The following is a 17,160-nucleotide window of genomic DNA, read 5'->3' as shown; positions in this document are numbered from 1 at the left end:
CGATCACCTAGAGTACAGCCTGTTGACCATTGTCGGACCTCAATCTTCCCTACCCCCTTTATTATTATTCTGGTATTTATTGAGTGCAGACCTTGCTTTGAGATTCAACTGAGCGCTTTACAAAGGTATACAACATTACAGATGCATAACTGAGCGCTTTTCAGAGGTAACAGAACAGATATACAGCAGGGGTAAGATACAGAGGGCCATGGGAGGGGTACAGCTGTACAGAATGGCGGGGAGAATGGTCTAGCAAGTCGGTAGTGCGGGGGCAATGTGATGTCCCCTTCCATTCTAAACCATTTCCTTTAGAGTAGACCCATATATTTCTTTAGTGTATGCGAGACAGCCAAAACAGAAAGTACTAGGATAAGTCATACATTCATTTTCAAAAATTGATTAGCAGAATTTGCGAATTAACTTTTTGATTAGCAAATGAATGTATTTGATTAGCAATTTTGTACTAATATTAAATGTCACCAGAATTAGTTGTACCCCAAGACATAGAATTAGCAAGAATGCAGAAATACACTCCTCCACAAAGATCCTTCTAACAATAGGACTAAGGAATCCCACAAAATTAGCAGAGCTCTCATCAACGCCAGATGTCTCGTAGCCCACGCCACAGAAATCACTGATATCATCACAACCAATAAACTGGATTTCTTAGCTGTTACAGAGACATGGCTCCATAAAGCTGCGGGCCCTGCCTTCTCCCTAGTTGTCCCGGGAAAACTTCACTATCATTACAAGAGATAAACGTCCAAAGGGGAGGCATAGCATTCATCTGTAAATCCAACCTTGACTTGAGAGCAATTGAATCTAGCCCTCTGCTCTCCACTGAACTACTCTCAGTAAAACTACGATCATCAGCCTCTGGCACCGTCTCCATGCACCTTGTGTACCGAACCCCAGGCCCGCTAGGGACCTTTGAAGAAGGCATGACGATCCTCCTTAACACCAACACTAAACCCAGCTCCCAAACTATTATACTCGAAAACTTCAACCTAGGTTTGAACGATCCGAGCGACACCAACACAACCATCCAAGCTAATACTAAAACAGAAGCAGGCCTCACTCTTAGGAACAATGAACCTACACAAAGGTTGCACTCTGGATTGGATCGCAGATATCAACTGCATATCCTGCATAACGAATACAGAACCTTGTGTGTGGACAGATCATCACCTAATCTCATTCACCATTCAAGATAGTCCCCAAACCAATTTGGCTAGAACTATGGCCTCACCTGCCCTAACTAGAAATAAAAAAAACATAACAGGCCCCAACCTCCTAACCCTGATCCAATCTATCACTAACTCTGCGAACCTACCCTCTGACCCAACAGACCTGGTTGACTTGTATAATAATACCATCAGCTCTGCCATTGACTCCATTGCACCACTTAAACTCAACTCAGCAAACAGAAACCTATAGCTCATTTGAACTTGTGTTTTACTCCTAGCCTGAAAGCTCTGCGCAATGAGAAAAGACACACTGAAGCCAAATGGAAAAACAACTCCACCAACCAGAACAAACACTGTCTCACCTCTCTGGCCGACAGGTACAAAAAAGAAATCATCCAAACTAAAAAAGATACATTTAATGAAAGAAAGCCAGCTCTAGCACTAGATACATCTTCTCTATCCTAAGGGAATTGGAATCCCCGGTCACCTCCAGTGACTCGTGCATCAAAAACAAATCTTGGTGTATGGATGTACAAGATGCCCTTTGCAATAAAATAACCATGCTCCAAGATGAATTAGTGATAAGAAAACCTCTCTACAAAAGATTGCCTTAAAAACACAAGAAGCTATCTTACAAGAAACTACCTCCAAACAAATCAAACCTAGTCACCATTTCAAATTCAACTCTATCTCAACTACTGAGGTTGTAAAGATCATCATCTCCCTCAAACATTCTAAATGTCTAGGAGACACATGCCCAGCACCGATTATTAAAGAAGCTGCCAAGGACTTAGCTCCTTTCATTACCACATTCATCAATTCCTCCTTCAAATCATGCTCAGTTCCCACCAATCTTAAAGATGCCTGGGTATTACCCCTACTAAAAATAAAACGTAGACCCCAGCACTCCCACCAATTACAGGCCAATCACAACTGTACCTTTTCTTAAAATCCTTGATGAAGCTGTCTATCTCCAGATTCAAGCTTACCTGGAGATTAACAACCTATTGGGCACCTGCCAATCGGGCTTCAGACCGAGACATGGGACAGAGACTGCCCTTATCGGTCTGAAGTACCAACTAGACGACCGGAAAGACAAAGGAGCATTCTCCAGCCTTCTCCTTTTGGACTTACCCGCTGCGTTCGACTTGGTCGATCACAATGTCCTGTGCAACCACCTAAAATCAGCTACCCACTTCTCCAAGGAAGCCACCACATGGAAAAGCTCCTTTCTGGACAATAGATCCATGAGAGTCTTCCCACCCTCCTCCGCAGCAGACCCAGTACCTATTACATGCAGAGTACCACATGGCTCTGGCTCTTGTGTCTCTCCAACCCTGTATAATCTATTTACCAAGCCCCTCTACGACATACTTGACAATCTGGGTGTCTCATATACTAACTATGCCGACGACACCCAGATTCTCATCCCCATCCAAGGAGACTACAACATAGATGTAACTATGATTAATAAAATCTATTCAATTATACAAACATGGATGACCACCCATGGCTTATGCCTCAATGACGAAAAGACGGAGCTTTTAATCGTTGGGTCTCCTAAAAGATTGACAAACTCTCTCCCCAATCAATACAACTCTGTCATCATTGATGGAATTAAGATCAAAGTCTCTAAGGAAGTAAAGACCTTAGGATTCTACCTGGACTCTGCACTCAACCTCAGTAAACAAATTAACACCACAGCCTCTGCTACTAGTTACACATGCAAACTAATTCATGCATGCAAACCTTTTCTGTCTATGGATAGCTGCATTACGATTGCGAGGGCCCCAATCCTCTCCAAGTTGGATTACTGCAATGCCCTATACTTGGGCACCAGTAAACACAATGCCAATAAACTCCAGACACTCTAAAACAATGTCCTAAGACATGGGTGCACAACATACGGCCCGTGGGCCAGTTGCGGCCCGCCATGCCCTTTTGACCGGCCCGCGAGGCACAAAGACTTTCCTAATGGAGGGCGGCCCGCGGCCACCCTCCATTAGGAAAGTCTTTGTTGTCTTCCGGGCCGGTGAAAACACTGGCCCTCATTGGCTCTGCACACACACGCATCACGTCTCTCCTACGAGCCACGTAATGCGTGTGTGTGCACCAATGGAGGGCCAGCACTACGGCTGGCGTGGTCCATAAGGCTTGATGCCGGAAGGCATTTCAGCCTTGGACCACGCCAGCCGTAGTAAGATTCCAGCGTTCCAGCTTACCTGCCGCTTACCTGCCTTCCAGCACGTCTCCGGTAAGTGGTCTGTTTGTGTTTGTGTGTCGGGTTTGTTTTGCTTTATGTTTGTGTGTGTATGTTGCGGGGAGGGGTGTCAGATGTGTATGAATGTTTGTATTTGAATGTATTTTGTGTGTATGTTGAGATGCGGGGGTGGGGGGTGTGTCGGATGTGTATGAATGTTTGTATTTGAATGTATTTTGTGTGTATGTTGAGATGCGGGGGTGGGGGGGTGTGTCGGATGTGTATGAATGTTTGTATTTGAATGTATTTTGTGTGTATGTTGAGATGCGGGGGTGGGGGGGTGTGTCGGATGTGTATGAATGTTTGTATTTGAATGTATTTTGTGTGTATGTTGAGATGCGGGGGTGGGGGGGTGTCGGATGTGTATGAATGTTTGTATTTGAATGTATTTTGTGTGTATGTTGAGATGCGGGGGTGGGGGGGTGTCGGATGTGTATGCATGTTTGTATTTGAATGTATTTTGTATGTATGTTGAGATGCGGGGGTGGGGGGTGTGTCGGATGTGTATGAATGTTTGTATTTGAATGTATTTTGTGTGTATGTTGAGATGCGGGGGTGGGGGTGTGTGTCGGATGTGTATGAATGTTTTGATTTGAATGTTTTTTGTGTGCTGAGTTGGGGGGTGGGGGTTCGGGTCTGTATGGGTGCATGCTTGTGTGTGTGTGCTGAGTTGGGGGGTGGGGGTTTGGGTCTGTATGGGTGCATGTTTGTGTGTGTGTGCTGAGTTGGGGGGTGGGGGGTTCGGGTCTGTATGGGTGCATGTTTGTGTGTGTGCTGAGTTGGGGGGGTGGGGGGTTCGGGTCTGTATGGGTGCATGCTTGAGTGTGTGTGTGCTGAGTTGGGGGTGGGGGGTTTGGAGTTGGGGGGGTGGGGGGTTCGGGTCTTTATGGGTGCATGTTTGTGTGTGTGCTGATTTGCGGGGTGGGGGGTTCGGGTCTGTATGGGTCCATATTTGTGTGTGTGCTGAGTTGTGGGGGTGGGGGTTCGGGTCTGTATGGGTGCATGCTTGAGTGTGTGCTGAGTTAGGGGTGGGGGTTTGGAGTTGGGGGGGTGGGGGGTTCGGGTCTTTATGGGTGCATGTTTGTGTTTGTGCTGATTTGGGGGGTTCGGGGCTGTATGGGTGCATGTTTGTGTGCTGAGTTGGGGGGTGGGGGGTTCGGGTCTGTATGGGTGCATGTTTGTGTGTGTGCTGAGTTGGGGGGTTTGGTTGGGGGTGAGGGGGCCATGGGGTGGGGGGTTTGGTTGGGGGTGAGGAGGCCATGGGGCATAGTGTTTGGTTGGGGGTGAGGAGGCCATGGGGCATAGTGTTTGGTTGGGGGTGAGGGACATATGGGGCATAGTGTTTGGTTGGGGTGAGGGGGCCATGGGGCATAGTGTTTGGTTGGGGGTGAGGGACATATGGGGCATAGTGTTTGGTTGGGGGTGAGGGGGCCATGGGTCATAGTGTTTGGTTGGGGGTGAGGGGGCCATGGGGCATAGTGTTTGGTTGGGGGTGAGGGGGCCATGGGGCATAATGTTTGGTTGCGGGTAAGGGGGCCATGGGGCATAGTGTTTGGTTGCGGGTAAGGGGGCCATGGGGCATAGTGTTTGGTTGGGGGTAAGGGGGCCCTGGGGCATAGTGTTTGGTTGGGGGTGAGGGTGCCATGGGGCATAGTGTATCTAGGGTCAATAAAATATATATAAGTTAATTAAACAGGCGAGATACAATAACTAAATAGAAATAAATTATAACAATGGAAAATGTGTAGTACAAAATGTAAGTTTGAAATGCAAATAAAAATCGTTACCCCTCAAAAACATTCTTTTTCCATGTGTTTAGTACAAATTGGGGGTTTAAAAAGCCTCCTGCCACGCCCCGCCTACCGCCCCGCCCACATTTACTTTTCGGCCCACTATAGCCCTCATGTAAGGTACTCGGCCCTTTGTCAAAATCAGTTGTGCACCCCTGCCCTAAGATCTGCCCTAGGCATCCCTAAAACTCAGAATATCTCCCATGTGAGATGCTCTACCAACTGGCTCGCCATAAACAACAGAATCAAGTTCAAATAACTTAACCTTACTCACAAATGTCTTTCCAACAAGGCTCCATTATACCCCATGATAGATTTTCTAAACACACCTCAGAACGACCTATCAGAAAGGCGCAATCCAACAGTCTTAGAATACCCAATTTCAAACTAAAAAAAAAACAGTTGGCTCTAGCTTTCCAGTCTTGGTGGCGCAATTATGGAACTTCTATCCCTGATTCCTTAAGAGCCACATCTCCCTTCCATTCCTTTAAGACTAATGTTAAGACCTGTGACCACATGTATGTATCATTGCACCTACTTCAAAAAAGGTAGCAGGCGCTCCTCTCCAGGATCATTGCACCAAATCTTGTATATTATACAAATTAAGAAACTGTAACTAATGTATCTAATGTAAATGTGTACATATCTGCTACAAAATCTATGTATATGTATTTTTTGCCCTTGTCTTCTGTAACCTGTAATGCGCCCAGATGCCCACGGGCCCGGTGCTCTCTATAAATGAATAAACAATACAATACAAATGATTTCTAGGAACCTGTCATGCATCCACAGCCGCAGCATCACGTTTCCCAACACTCAGGCCCGCAGCACTACAATTCCCAGAATGCACCACCAGTATCACTCAACACACCCACCTGCAGTTCACGTCCTGTGCCTTCACAGCGGCAGGGGGTGTTTCACCGAGGCTCCAGAGCCTCCCGGCGACCTCCGGGTCCTGGCAGCTGTCTGCGCCCTTTCTTCTATTGGCAGCTTCCCTGGCGCTTGACATCACGCTCGAAAAGGAGCAGTGTTGCCATGACACCACGCTTCGGACCCCGTCACGTGACACGGGGATCCCGATCATGTGACCGGATTTCCATGGCAACCTCATTAAAACAATGAAGATTACGCCCTCCTTTGCTTCACAGCTGTGTTTCTGGCGTTTAATTGGTGTTTGGACTCACAATTGCTTTTGGAACTGTTACCTCGACCTCAGAAACATATTTTGGACTGTCTTTGGATTTCCCTTTATTTGTTGTTGCTCAATTCGCTCCCTGACTTCCTGACCTTGGCTTTCAACCTTGGTATTACGGACTTCGATTTTGGATCACGTTTTGCTGGATACTTCCTATTCACTGTCTCAGCTTGGAACTTACTGTGTAACCGTCAAGTGAACTATTCCAGTTACCATTGCACAGGGGCTTCCAGCGTGAGCACTCTCCACCACCTGCCGCTTCTTACACTGAGGGTACATTGACGCTCTCAGAGGGGTGTGTTTCCTGTTACCATTCCTCCACCCCTTTTGGGATAGTATTCCCCAACACTTAGGTAAGATTTCTAATCCTGCTTCCTTGTTGTTTACAAACCTATCTTGTGGCCATTTGTTTGTCTTACCCGCATCATTCCTTTTCATCTGTCGGGGTGACCTGCGTTCCTGTACCTGCCACCTGTGGCCCTAAAGACTGAACAGCAAGTTACTTTACCTTTCTGTTCGGTACTTAAGGACGGAGGTCTTATATTCTGCACAACATTCAAGTCTTGACAGAACCTTTGAAGTATAACAATAGTGCAATGTCTGCAAAATGAAAAGGTTTGCTGCATGAATGGCCAAACAAATAAATGATAAAGGAAGCTCTAAAACATTTTTCAGTTCAATGATTTGTGGCTGGGTCATGCAGTCAGTTTTGCAGCACAGTGCTGTGTCTTTCATATTGTTAACAAGACATCAATAAAGACTCAATAGTGTGTGCATGTTCAAGTTTTATTTTATTATATCAAGTTACATATAGATAGTGTTTGACATAAACAGTCACAAGCAACTTTACTGCTTGCTTTAAAATTGGGAAACCCATTTTAAAAGGAATGTGTAGGACTAAGAATCTGTGTCTTGAGAAGTACTTGGTGTTCATCTGTGGGAGAGCTAGGCCTTAAGACATCATCAGCAACACCAGGACGAATTGATAAATTTGGCAGCCTTTTTGGATTTGAACTCTGCAGGAGAAGGGGCCCTGCTCCTTTATACGAGCGAACAGTCTCTTCTGACAGGGATTCCCTCCATTCAGTTTTAACTTTGTTCATGCAGGAAAAGCAGCGTTCCACAACTGCATTGGACACAGGGAAAACCCTCAAGATGTTTGAGCATCACAAGCTGGGGATATGAGGTGCCATACAGGGGTGCTAGTTACACCCACATCTCTTTTGGTGGCAGTTTACAAAGGCTGTTATGGGCAAATACTTTAAACTCTTGCCATTGAGACAGAATTGTTTCAGGACTTACTAATGAAAAACTGCAATGAACAATTGAAATCAGAAAAGTGTTCTGCCACTCTGACAATTTAATTATTTCCATATTTTTTCAGCTCTTTTAACTCTGATGGCCATAATCTTGTGTTTAACACTTTCGCACAGTTATAGATGCTGTCCTCAGTAAAAGACAATCTATTTTCACAAAATGTGTCAATGTTTGTGACGTATTTTGCACACTGTTGCTTGAAATGTTTCAGAACGTGTGCACTTGTATGTGTTAGTTGGACCCCATAATAGGAAACGTAATTGCAGGTTCCAGACAATGGGCCTCATTACGAGTCCGGCGGTAACCGAACTGGAAAAACCGGCAGGTTACCGCCGGCCTCGTATTACCATTCCGCCTCCGTGATTCCTGGAATCACCGGGGCATTACAACCACAGTGACCCGGTAATTACAGAGGCGGAATTCGGTAAATCCCCATTCCCATGGAGTCCTATAGGGCTCCATGGGAATGGGGAAGTGGAAACACTGGCACCATGCTGTAATGGTGCCAGTGTTTCGCGTCCGCCTGCAGGTGGGTGGTGTTAAACCCGCCAGGTCAGACCTGGCGGAAGTGACACCTCCCGCCTGCAGAACTCGAGATCAGCCGGTCCGGAAACAACGGTGGTGGCGGGTTTACCACCACCGTTATTTCCGGACTGGCTGACTCATAATGAGGCCCAATAATTTATTTGCCTCACTAGTAAGAGTGTCAAGCTCACATCCTACCAAGGCAGTCTCTCCTCTTAAGGTTTGCAGAGTCATTTTTGAAATAGAAATAGAGCTAATGAGTTCTGGCATTTCAATCACTTCCTTCTGAAGTGCAAGAGAAAATCTAGCAAGGGGTTGCAGCATCTACTAAAAAAAAAAGATGGCATACCATCTGAAACCGTGTTAAAAGCTGCAATACTCCCTTGGCTTTTGCCTGGTCATGGCTTGGATCAGCTGCCATACTTTCTAAATTTGCGCGAACAACAGGGAAAGATGTATTAAGGGCCTGAGTAGCAAGTAATTTGTGTTGCATCTAACGGGCCCCATGAGCTTTCCTTAGTTTCTGAACAGACTGTTCCATGGCTTATCCCAGAGCATGCAATTCACGCAACCTTTTGGGGATTTTTTTATGGAAATAATACAATTGCATTAACATATTGTACACATCACTAAAGTAAGTCTTATCTAATGTATCCTTCACTGCCAATTCAAAACGGTGAGAAAAACAATGGACCTACACCAGCCATTTAATGTCTTGCCTGAGCAATGCAGCAAGACCTTGTTTCACACCCAAGTTAACAGCCGGTCCGTCCGCCCCAAAATGCACCATTTTCTTTAAGGAGAGCCCAGTTTCATTTAGGACTTCCAATAAAAGTTTTCTCAACCCCTCACTGCAACCATCACTAACTGATTTTATTTTGAGAAAAGAAACCTCAACTTCACCACTTTGTGGGTTTATGTATATAACGTACACCAACTCCTTCTCTGTTATACCGCTATCTGTGCTACTATCCATTGAAACAGAAAAAGCATCAGCAGTTTTGAGAACATTAAATAGTTCTTCCTCAAGGTAGCGTCCAATACAAATTGTTAGCTCTCGTCCTGTTACAGCATTAGTGTACTTGGAGCCCAGGTCAACACTGTGACGCTTCTTCTGCTCAGCCAGCGCAGAAAACGTTTTATTAAGAATTTCCTCCTTTACCATTGTATAAAGGATATCCATTAGCCTGCCCTCAGTGAGTCTATGCTGATCCTTTGCTGTAGCCAAAGCTCTCCCTGTTCTAACAAATAAAAATCATAAAATCTCTGACTGTCAAAAGCAGCTTGCAATTGCTCGAACTAAGCACAGCCCTAGGAAAAATCTTCACTAATTTACCAATTGGAGTGTGGCGATAAAGGTCCACAACAGTGTGTTGCTTTCCAAATTTCTTGACTATTTCGGCTTTTCGGTGTTGCTCTATTTCCAGGTGCCTGCGGAGTTTGTCTACTTTCAGCTGGGAGCCACTGATCCCAGAAATCAATGAGGCTATGAAATTCCTCATAGAATGCAAATCTGTTTGAAACTCTCTACAAAGTGTACATCTTGCACACACAGCGTCTTCCTCTTCATAAATGTCTAGCCAGGTTTTGCCTGGGTCATATTTTCTCTGCCACCCCAAAGCGTTGACCAATTTCACAGTATGTGGTTATGTGGTGGCCATGACTAACTGAAAACAATTAAATATTAAAGGTCCATCAGTTGACTGCTTCACAGTGTCAACTGCTCAAGATGAAGACTGCAGCTACAAGGAGTTTGTGACAAACTGGGGTCAACAACTCGGGGGCCGACATAATTCGTTCTCATTCTGCAGCACCAAAACCACAGTAGATGCCCAGATTTCAGTCTCTTGGTCCGTTGTTGGTGAGGCCCTAATGCTGCACCGGCCTGTTAGTGCCAGAAATTCTTATTTGTGAGACAATAAAAGGCCAAGCAAGTTAACATTATGTAATCATCCATTTGTCGTCTGACTTATTGGAAGTCAGAAAAAACTCAGATGATCTAAAAGATCAAAATGAATTATCTAAATAGGGCATGCAGCTGTCTCACATACCACTTAATTCCAATTTTTAAAGAAATCGAAAAATCTGCTCTCTGATCCCATGGGTCACAGGTGTATTCTGTGACTCCACAGCATTGTGGGAAGTACTGAGTAGCAACAGTTGGCAGCAAATTGTGCAACTTAATGCCCATCTAGGCCACCCAGTGCTCCAGATAAGATTTGAAAGTGGGAGTATTTTACTCCTTATTTTTTAAAGTCGAGAGTAAAATGACTTTTTAGGGAGTACAAGTGTAATTCGAATTCCCAATGAGAGTATTTGGGAAGTGGGAAAAAAATGTTTTAACTGGAAAATGAAAGTGTAATAATATTTCTTTGCACTAGTTATTCATGCACAATAAAAGCTACAGCTTTACTTCTGATCAGGCAGTTATAACCTCCTAGTTTCTTCCCGTGGTACTACTTGCATTACTGGTCCAAACATAATATACATGGAGTTGTGTGGGTGAAAGCAGGGGCACAAGGCCTTTTTCCTATTTTTTTGTGTTGCAAGTATTTCTCTTTTTTAGGGAGTAAAAGTGTCCGATACACTCCTTATCTGTAGGGCTGAGGCCACTGACATTGCTTATGGATAAAATGCACATTTCTGTTCTTGCCAGCACTGGTGTGGTTGGGTTGTGTCAGGTGAAATGATTTTCCCAGGGTCACATGCTTTGGTTAAGCAGTGAAGCCAGAATTGCCAGCAATTTAACATACCTGCCTCAAACTTCCAAGCTCTAATTAGTACACATTTGTTTTGGGTTTTAAGAACTACAATGGTCTTGTTTATTTGCGAAGTACACCCAAAGCAACCTCCTTGGAGTATTTGAACCACCCTGAACAGAAGACTACAAATCGCAGAATTCAAAACCATGTTTGATCTCATTGATGAGCTCGGCTTTGAAAAGAAATGGCATTCAGTCACTTTCTGGGCAAATGTGGTGCTTAAGGCATCTGATTTCTTTACACATTGTGGGACTCTTCACAGTTAGCTTTAGCGTTAAATCGGATTGAACTCTCGAGTCTCCCATTTCCTCTTGCTTCCAAGCACTATTCTGACATCCCATGATCACAAATCAATTATTGCAAGTCGTAGTTGCTGCTGACAAGTTTACTGCAGTAATCCCCGGGCCTTTGTCATCTGTGCAGCGAGCCAACAGGAAAGAACAAATGATTTAGCCTTCTCCAGGCTTTATCAGTGCAGAGTTGTGTGCTAGCAAAGGGCTCTGGGAAGAATATTTTGCCCACCCAATGCACACAGCCCTGCAATCTTAACGCAGCCTATTGGCAGAAAGCATTCTAAATATTCTTTAAATTGTGATGAAAGAATTTTTAGAAGGCTTTCTGCCAGCACTGGCTGCGCTTTTAGTGCGGGTCCGAGTGCAATTAAGTGGCTGGACTTGATATTTCTCCCATCAGAACAGGTGGGAAAAAAATAATTCCCAGCACAGCCACCTGCACCAATAACACATCCTGATTGCAGAAGGCCTTTGAATAGTCTTCCATTCTCATGATTAAAGCACTCCCTGTGGCAGCAAACACAAAAGATATGTATTTTTTTTAGAATAAAAAGTTGGCTAGGCTTTGCGTACCTCTCGAGCCTGTTATCAAAGTCACAGTGGGAAGGTCCACTCTGCCTAATCTTCCTCTACTTTGCTGACCAATTCGTACAAAATAGGCAAAAAGCAACTGATTACCCACAGCAATGCACACTCATTATGGGGGGGGGGGGCTTTGAGAATCGACAGTGCCCCTCAGCACCCGCTATGGAGTGGGAATAATATTTCTCCCACCCAAACGGGAGAAATAAATGGCAGCGCAGCAACATGATAACATCCAGCGCCGTAATCGGGGACAGCATTGGGGCCTTTCGTACCTTACAAATAAGAGAGGCCTCGAGCCTCTTTGGGGAGGGGGCCCAGCAACTGCCCCCAATGTTTCCAGTCCGTATTCACTTAAACACAGCAAAACAAGTCTTTATTTTAATTCTGGGACTTAATATACACGCTCTGCAGTGCTCGCATTAAAGCTGTGGCCAGTTGATGTAATGCTCCATGCTGGCTGCCTGCCTGGCAATATTCGGCAGCTATTAACCTCCATGCATCCCACAGGTGCCTTTCACTGTTTTCTCTCTCAGTAGGGGGGCCGAGGGACACACATCTTCAGCCGGGCCTGCTTGCACAGAACAGCCTGCTTGCAGAAGCCCTTTTGAAAAGCCTTCTGCAAGCAGCAGGCTGTGTTATTACTGCAGGTCTTGTGTGTTAGAAAGTGGCTGGAAATAATATTGCTCCCACCCAGCCACTTGCGAACACCCAGCCCTGCATTCAGGGGACTGCATTAGGGCCTTTCTATCCTTACAAACAAAAGAGGCCTTGAGCCTCTACGGGAGGGGGACCAGCAACTGCCACCATGTTTCCATTTCGCAGAGCACAGCAAAAAAAGTCTGTTTTCATTCTAGGGCTTTTTATTTGCACTTTGCAGTTGCTCACATTAAAGTTATGGCCAGTGTAAAGCTTCCTGCTGGCTCTGGCTGTCTGCCTCGTGATAGATTTGCCAGCTAACCTCCATACACCACTGCAGGCTCGGACTGGCCTATAGGGCAATCGGCCCATGGCTGAACCAAAACACAAAATGCTTGTATGGGCCAGTTTTTGGTGTCAAAGTGGGCCACTTTTTTTTGCCAATGTGGGCCAGTTTGATGAGTTACTTTTTACCAGTGTTGCTGAATAAATATTCTTTAAAATGTACAATTTGCATCACATTTTATCAGAAACCTCCCTCTTCGGTACCATTCAAATAGTGCCACAAAAGGAATTAATTCCCATTTGCAACTGTGGGCCACTTTTTCGTTGGTGCCCGAGATAATTGAATGCCCCGGTCTGACCCTGCACCACTGTTTTCACTCAGCAGTGGAGTCCGGGGTCCACACATCTTCACCCGGGCCTATTCTCTGCTCACAGAAGCCCTTTTGAAAGGCCTTCTGCAAGCAGCAGGCTGTGTTATTACTGCGGGTCCTGGGTGTTGGAGAGTGTCTGGCAATAATATTTATCCTGAACGGGCAGGAGAAATATTGTCAGCCACTTGCTAACACCCAGCACACGCAGTAATAACGTAGCCTGCTCGCAAAAGGCTTTGAATATTCTTTCATTCTCTTGATAAAATCCACATTTGTCACGAGAATGAAAGAATATTTCAAATCCTTCTACAAGCATGCTGTGTTATTACTGAGGGGCTGGGTAATAGCAAGTATGGCTGGAATTCATATTTCTCCCACCCGAACGGGCGGGAGAAATGTTTCTTCCCAACACGGCTACTTGCTAACATGTTTGTTTGTTTGTTTATTTATTTATAATGCGCTCCAGACCCATAGGTTACCGGGCGCAACAGCAAGTATATGCGAGGCTTACAATGTTACAAATCTACATGAATAAGATTACAATATTACATCCTGCCCCAACAAACACATTTGCTTGCAGAAGAGCTCCCCGAACCAAACCTCTAAGAAGAAGCCAGAGCCGAGTGTGAGAGTGGGGCTGAGGGCCTCCTCTCCATGTGATGACGCAGCACCCGGGGTGGAATCATAACATTGATACAATGTTTTTAGCCCAGCCCGAGTGCTTCTGCCTTTTAAAGGCAAAATCTTTATTTTAATGAGCTGTGGAAATCATATCGCAGTTGGTGTGACAGGATTGTTTAAATACACAGCAAAACAGCAGTATTATATCGCAAATTGTGATGCAGTACTGCTTATTGTATGCCTTGTAGGACGAAGAAGAGCCCAGAAGACAAGAAGATTACTGACTGTGCTAGCCGGCACAAGGTGGCCCTGAGGAGGTATGAAGATCAAACTCAAATGAAACAAAGGACTTTGACAATCCGAAAGGGCGGAACTGGCAACAATGTATAAGAAGAGACGATGGACTAAAGAATTTGTCAATACCAGCTGGGAGAGGCAACAGGTGTGGAAAACATCCGCGGGAGCTTCAAATACTGTCAGCTAACTTGAGATACCGAAGAGCAGAGGACACTGGCGAATCGCTGAGGGAGTTCTCTCTGGGTCCAGCTGGAGCGGACCCGGGCATGAAGTAAGAAAAGGGAACCGAGCAGTACAGCAGAGCGCAGAGCAGCCACAGTGCTGCAGAAGCAGAGGAGAGACGCCAGAAGAGTCGGAGAGACACACTGCAGTCCCAGGAATCCCTGTTGACATACCAAAGTCCCAAATAACGTAACTGGAGGTACAAGAGACCCAGACGGGCCACAGGGTGGAAGAGAGGCAGGCTCGAGTGGTTCTCCCCTGGCCTAGTAGTAGCAGTCAAACTATTGGGAAAGAGTGAAGTGAGCTTCCAAGGAGAACTTTCTCGTTGCAGTGGCAGCAATAAGTGCACTGACCACCAGAGAAGGGTCTGGAATCCTAACACAAGTGAATCGAGCATCTGAGGAGAACTTCCTCATCACAGTGGCAGCAATAAGCCAAATGACAACCAGAGAATGGTCTGGGACCCCAACACAAAAGCATTGAGCATCCGAGGAAAACTTCCTCATTGCAGTGGCAGCAATAAGCCCACTGACCACCAGAAAAAAGGGCCTGGTACCCCAAAAAGTGTACTGAGCATCCAAGGGAAAGCATCCTCGTTGAAGTGGCAGGGAGAAGTCCACTGACACCCTGAGAAGGATTTAAGACTTTGCTAATACCATGAGAGAGTGGAAAAATAAACATCAAGTTGAAAGATACAGAAAATAACTCTCAAACACCAGGAGAAAGGAGTCATTCTCCTGGTGAAGAAACATACGCCCTTTCAATATACTCAAGAGACACCAGGGGAAGGGAGTCATTCTCCCTGGCTTTGTTGTGAACTATAGTGGAGAGTGCGGGCCAATACCGGGAGAAGGGAGTCATTCTGTGGTCCCGAAAGTGGAGTGGTACAAAGGTTTATGGGAACCACAAGCCTGGGGAGGGGAGTCATTCGGCTTTGTTGTGAACAATATTGCAGTGTACAGACTGTAAGTGTGTGGAAGGAGGAGATCAACACACAGGTGGCATTGTTGTGGTTATAGACTGTAAGGGATCAAGAGTAAGAATTAGACACAGTAATAAGGTTCAGTATAACCTTATTTGTTAAAATAATAAGAGGAGATGAGAAAATCCTACCCGTCCCTAAGTCTATGAAGGGGCTTCCTGCCTCAGCATAATGACTGAACATCAGGATGTTAAACCAAAGAGTGTGTTCAGTCCTGTGTCCAAAAACCCTAAACTGACCCTTACACTCTAAACTCAATATAATGTGTATAGGGTTGTCTGGAGTTTGGAGGAATGGTGGCCCCCTGTGCTATCAATTGGTTTAATTTGATTAGTCCGATATGTCCTGCAGCCTATAACATAGTTTGCCTGGGAACCAAAATTCCAGAGTTCTCAAACTCCAAAGTTCATACTCGGCTCTGGCTTCTTCCGAGGTAAGGTGGAGTGCTTAAAGGTTTGGTTCGGGGAGCCCTTCTGCACGTAAATGTGTTTGTTGGGGCAGGGTGTTAGCAAGGGGCCATGTTGGGAAGAAATATTGCTACCGCCTGTTCGGGTGGGAGAAATATTAATTCCAGCCATACTTGCTATTACCCAGCCTATCCGTAATAACACAGCATGCTTTGAAATATTTTTTCATTCTCGTGACAAACGTGGATTTTATCACGAGATTGAAAGAATATTTAAAGCCTTCTGCAAGCAGGCTACGTTATTGCTGCGGGTGCTGGGTGTTAGCAAGTGGCTGACAATGTTTTTCCTGCCCGTTCAGCAGAAATATTATTGCCAGCTACTCTCCAACACCCAGGCCCCGCAGTAATAACACAGCACAGGGTGACTGTTGTCGGAGGTGCATTGAGATGGCCGTTAATGTTGTCGGGATCAGGGATAGTCCCTGGGGAGAGTGAGCGAGCTGCGCTGGTAGCAGAAGGGAAAGGCATATTGCTGCGTTCCTTATTTGCAGCGCATGCTGGTGTTGGCTGGTGTTTGAGGCAAAGTTAAGGGTTGGATAGAGGACGGGGTGACGGGCAATCACAGTGGGTCCCGCTGCCTGGTACTGGTTGATATGGGGCAATAATGTGTGGGGGGCTGGTGGCCGAGTGCGTGACAGTGGCGTGCAAATACTGGCTAGGCTAAAGGGTGACGTGAAGCATGTCCATGCCTGGGGGTACATGCAGTCACGACTGATGTTGCTCATGGAGGGGGTGCTCTCACCTTTATAATCGCTGGATAGCGGACCGTCATTCAGCGGTGTGTGTTCCGACGAAGGAGTGCAGTGAGTGCCACTAGCATAAATAACATGAGCTTCCTGATAGGGACCAATTAGAGACATTCGTAATTGCAGCTATCTGTTATACCGGGGCACAGTGATTGGCTGTTGGCATGGTTACGGCCATACACAATTGTGCGTTAGCCGACAGCTGGGAGTGGCTTGTGGAGCCTAAGAGGGATAGCGTTATTGTATGTACTGTGACAGATCCTGTGATAAGCGGTGATGTGAATGAGGAGAGAAGGGGCTCCGATGTATTGATAAGGTGTGTTTAAGGGCGTTCAGAGTTTGCAAGTGTTGGTACTGGTGGTGGGGGGCGTGGTGCACAGTAGATGTTGTCCACTCGTGCAAACAGTTGTCTGCATAGTTGGTGAATCATGGCACCTGGCGAGTGGAATGTAGCATGGTTGGCACTGCTCTGCGCTGGTGATGGGTCAGATCCCTGGTGGTTGGAGGTGGCGGGGGTGTGCCCAGTGATCTGAAGGATCCTGGGAAGGGGAGGGATGAGAGTTGTGCTGGGTCTGCCCGGGAGGGGGTGGGGGTGGGGGTTTAGGTGAATGTGGTGTTCA

The 17,160-nt window shown here is 45.9% G+C and overlaps 1 protein-coding gene across 1 annotated transcript in view; it reads right to left on the bottom strand.

Annotated features, from left to right (window-relative positions):
• KNSTRN (kinetochore localized astrin (SPAG5) binding protein) overlaps window positions 1-16,615 on the bottom strand; it is a 566,595-nt gene extending 549,980 nt beyond the window's left edge. Inside the window, exon 1 of the mRNA XM_069637536.1 lies at window positions 16,537-16,615. The gene's annotated coding sequence lies outside the window, so the exon portion shown is untranslated. The remainder of the gene's footprint in view (window positions 1-16,536) is intronic.
• Window positions 16,616-17,160: the final 545 nt, after the last annotated feature.

This window comes from Ambystoma mexicanum, chromosome 14, assembly GCF_040938575.1.
Source record: "Ambystoma mexicanum isolate Mex_15411 chromosome 14, UKY_AmexF1_1, whole genome shotgun sequence".
NCBI lineage: Eukaryota > Metazoa > Chordata > Amphibia > Caudata > Ambystomatidae > Ambystoma > Ambystoma mexicanum.
This window is presented reverse-complemented; position numbering and strand designations above follow the sequence as displayed.